This window comes from Larus michahellis, chromosome 1 (assembly GCF_964199755.1).
Source record: "Larus michahellis chromosome 1, bLarMic1.1, whole genome shotgun sequence".
In the NCBI taxonomy this organism is placed as follows: Eukaryota; Metazoa; Chordata; class Aves; order Charadriiformes; family Laridae; genus Larus; species Larus michahellis.
The window spans coordinates 82864154-82867637 of record NC_133896.1 but is presented as its reverse complement, the minus strand read 5'-3'; the positions used below and the strand labels follow the sequence as shown (position 1 = coordinate 82867637).

The 3484-nt window shown below is 49.6% G+C and overlaps 1 long non-coding RNA gene across 2 annotated transcripts in view; it reads right to left on the bottom strand.

The window, feature by feature from the left end:
* Positions 1-3484, bottom strand: part of LOC141743892 (uncharacterized) — a 37253-nt gene that overhangs the window by 23427 nt on the left and 10342 nt on the right. The window lies entirely within an intron of this gene.

Sequence of the window (3484 nt, the reverse complement as noted above, 5' to 3'; positions counted from 1 at the left end):
TGATGAGGAAAGGTAAGTGAAAGTCAGAAAAAAAAGTAAGCAGATAAGAAGGTGAAGTGTAAAGCAGCATGAGCGGAGGGATTGGCAGGGTGAGCAGAGCAATAACCATTCTTGCAGAAAGGGAGTCTTCAGTCTCCGCCAGGCTTCTCAGGGATCATCCAGAGACAGTGGCCAGATCCTGTCCCATGACACATGCTCAGTGGACTGCAAGTGGAGACCACATTGCTGTTCATGGGAAGAGCTCAGCCTCTAGGATGAAAGTGAAAGTGCAGAATAATGGAGAGACTGGGAAATACCTTCCGAGTTTTCTCAAAAGCATCTACACTTAGCAAGGAATAATCTACCTACAACTGTACTTGAAAGCCTCCCCTCTGAAGCCTATGCTTCATGGGCACAGGCAAGGTGCTTCACACGAACTTACAGAAACCCTTTCCTGGACAGTTAATCCATTGTCTGAGGAGAACACTTGAGGTGACGTGAATCATGGAGGTGATGTGTTGACTAGTCAGAGGTACGGTGCTGCCTCGCTGCAAGGGACATCCAGGTCTGCATCCTGCTCAGCACAGCAGTTACGCTGGCTGTTATCTGCTGAGCAGTTCCTGAGGGGTTCGGGCACAGCTCGCTGCCAGACCTTGGTCCAGCTTTTGTCTGTTTTGCACAGAAGGGGCTGACTACCCTGTATCCTGAAACCATGTTATATACTCTGCAGCTGTTGGTGTGTTCTCATTAAGTTTATTTCCTTTTGTACTTTCCCCTGCAGGACCATAATAAATGCTGAACAAGCGGTCAAGCACCCTATCTTCTTTTGTCATTAAGTGCTGGAAAGGGCCGTTTCACCTTACTAATCATAGTGGGAGTTTGTGATGTCATTTGAGCTAGTGTCTGATTCCTTGTTTCCTTTCACGGCACATCTCTCTTGATCTGTATCATAATCATGTATACCTTTCCATCAATAAACCTCCCTTTTACATTGGGCAATGACTTTTTTTCTGGTTTCACAGAACAAACATTTCAATGACAGCCTGCCTGTTATGGTTGCTGGTTGGGGGAAGATGGGGAGAAATGTTGTCTGCTGTGCCTGCAGCACTCAGCCTCCTCTCCGAGCTATGCCTGATAATCATTGGAACTACTGTAATATGCAGCATGTTCAGTCCCTCCTACCTCCGGAGTGTAGGACTCATCGCCCACAGCTGCTGAACAGCCCCTCACCATTCCCCGGTCCTGAAAGGGTGCCACCCCTGCCCCTGTGGCATAAAAGTAGGGTTTATGTATGGACATCATGGAGTAACTCTGCATCACGCTTAGTAGAGGAGAGGGTGAAGAAATGGGCAGGTTTCCACCCAGACCTGGTGAGTGCCTGATCCCGCATCCTGGATCTTACCCTGCCAGGCCCACCTGTCCTCCGGACTGGGCAGAGTTTGTCTAAAAGAGATGATGAGCCTGGATCATGATGCCTTGTCTCAGCCACCGGCAAGAAGCCTCCCCTTTCTCCTGCACCTCTTGTCATCCCCACTTTGTTACGCTTGCAGTCGTGGTGGTTTCGGCAAACAGAGACGCTTTTGGGCTGCAGCGTGGCAGAGTCGGTCGGTGGGTGGGTGGGAAGAGCGTGACCCAGGCACTACCGGAGCCCTGGCAGAGGGGACCAAGGGACAGGGAGGCACGGCTGGAGACGAGGGGGCACAGAAGCATCGGGAGGCCTCGGGAAAGAAAAACGGACGCTGCTCCTCTTTCCCAGAAGCAACAACCGCGCCGGCAGCCCTCGCTGAACCCCGACAGGCTCCCACGGACGCGCCCGGGCGGGGCGGTGGCAGCAGCTCGGACGGGGCGGGCGGCTCCGTGTTCGCCCGCCAGGCGGCGCCCTTGCTCCGTGCCGGTCCCGCCGCAGCTCAGCGACGGTGGGATCCAGCCCCACGCCGCTCCCGGGCAGCGCGATCCAGCCCGCACCGGCCTCCGTGCAGTGTAGCGGGTACCGAGCATCCACCAGGCGTGAGCGGGGAGGAAAGGATGGATCTGTCATGGAGCGGAGCGCGGGGCGGGGGACAGGACCCGCCGTGCAAAGGCGTGGACAAGAATTTAAGCGACGATGCAAACGGTTCCAGTGCCGAGGACGGGTATGTGTCCTGAAAGGATCCGTTTCACCAGGCAATCTGCTGAAGCTGAGTGTGAACTTCGGTTTTGTTTCAATGAAAATTAATCATCATGTCAACACAGAATACCTCTCCTCCGAAATATTTTTCCTTTCCTTTCCTTTCCTTTCCTTTCCTTTCCTTTCCTTTCCTTTCCTTTCCTTTCCTTTCCTTTCCTTTCCTTTCCTTTCCTTTCCTTTCCTTTCCTTTCCTTTCCTTTCCTTTCCTTTCCTTTCCTTTCCTTTCCTTTCCTTTCCTTTCCTTTCCTTTCCTTTCCTTTCCTTTCCTTTCCTTTCCTTTCCTTTCCTTTCCTTTCCTTTCCTTTCCTTTCCTTTCCTTTCCTTTCCTTTCCTTTCCTTTCCTTTCCTTTCCTTTCCTTTCCTTTCCTTTCCTTTCCTTTCCTTCCCTTCCCTTCCCTTCCCTTCCCTTCCCTTCCCTTCCCTTCCCTTCCCTTTCCCTTTCCCTTTCCTTTTCCCTTTCCTTTTCCTTCTCCTTCTCTTTTCTTTTCCTTTCCCTTTCCTTTTCCTTCTCCTTCTCCTTTTCTCTTCTCTTCTCTTCTCTTCTCTTCTCTTCTTTTCTCTTCTCTTCTCTTCTCTTCTCTTCTCTTCTCTTCTCTTCTCTTCTCTTCTCTTCTCTTCTCTTCTCTTCTCTTCTCTTCTCTTCTCTTTTCTCTTCTCCTCTCTTCTCTCAAAGGGCACTAAATAATTTGAGTCAGTGGGATTTGTGTTTCTGAGTTACCCAGGCCTGGCTCCTCAACAAACCAGATGTCTGAGTCTCCACAGGCAGTAGGGTACCCAAATACTCACCGGATCCATCGGGGATGTGTTAATTTTAGAAGTGCACAGGGCTGCCCATCCAGGATATGCATGATATTAATGTTATAAAAAGCCATTTCATTAAGTTTCACAGACAAGGAATTTGTGGGGCATGAAATTGCTTTGGGTAGAGCGCAGATTTCCATGCTAAATTCCAAAATTAAAACTTCACTGGCAGCAGGAGGGAAGCAAGAAAGGCTGTGAATTTTGCTTTTCTGACACACCCTGAACTGTAGCAACTGACTCAATTTGTGTGAGCATGAGACTGGACTAAGGCAAGAGAATCAATAGTTACAGCAACAAGGTTGAGAAGGAGAGCAGGCTGAGTGGATGTGAATACAGGATGTGCATCTTTCTGGGGGATTTAAGGCCAATTAAGCCAAGGCTTCAGCATCCCACATGGAACTCATAAAAATCCCCCTCAGGTCTGGCCAAATGTTATTCTGTTCAGCCAAACATCGTTTTCTGGGAAGAAACAAAGTCCTAAAAAAAAAAAAAGCTGCATTTTTATCATTCTTGTGAAGCTTTCTTTTCCTCTTAGGC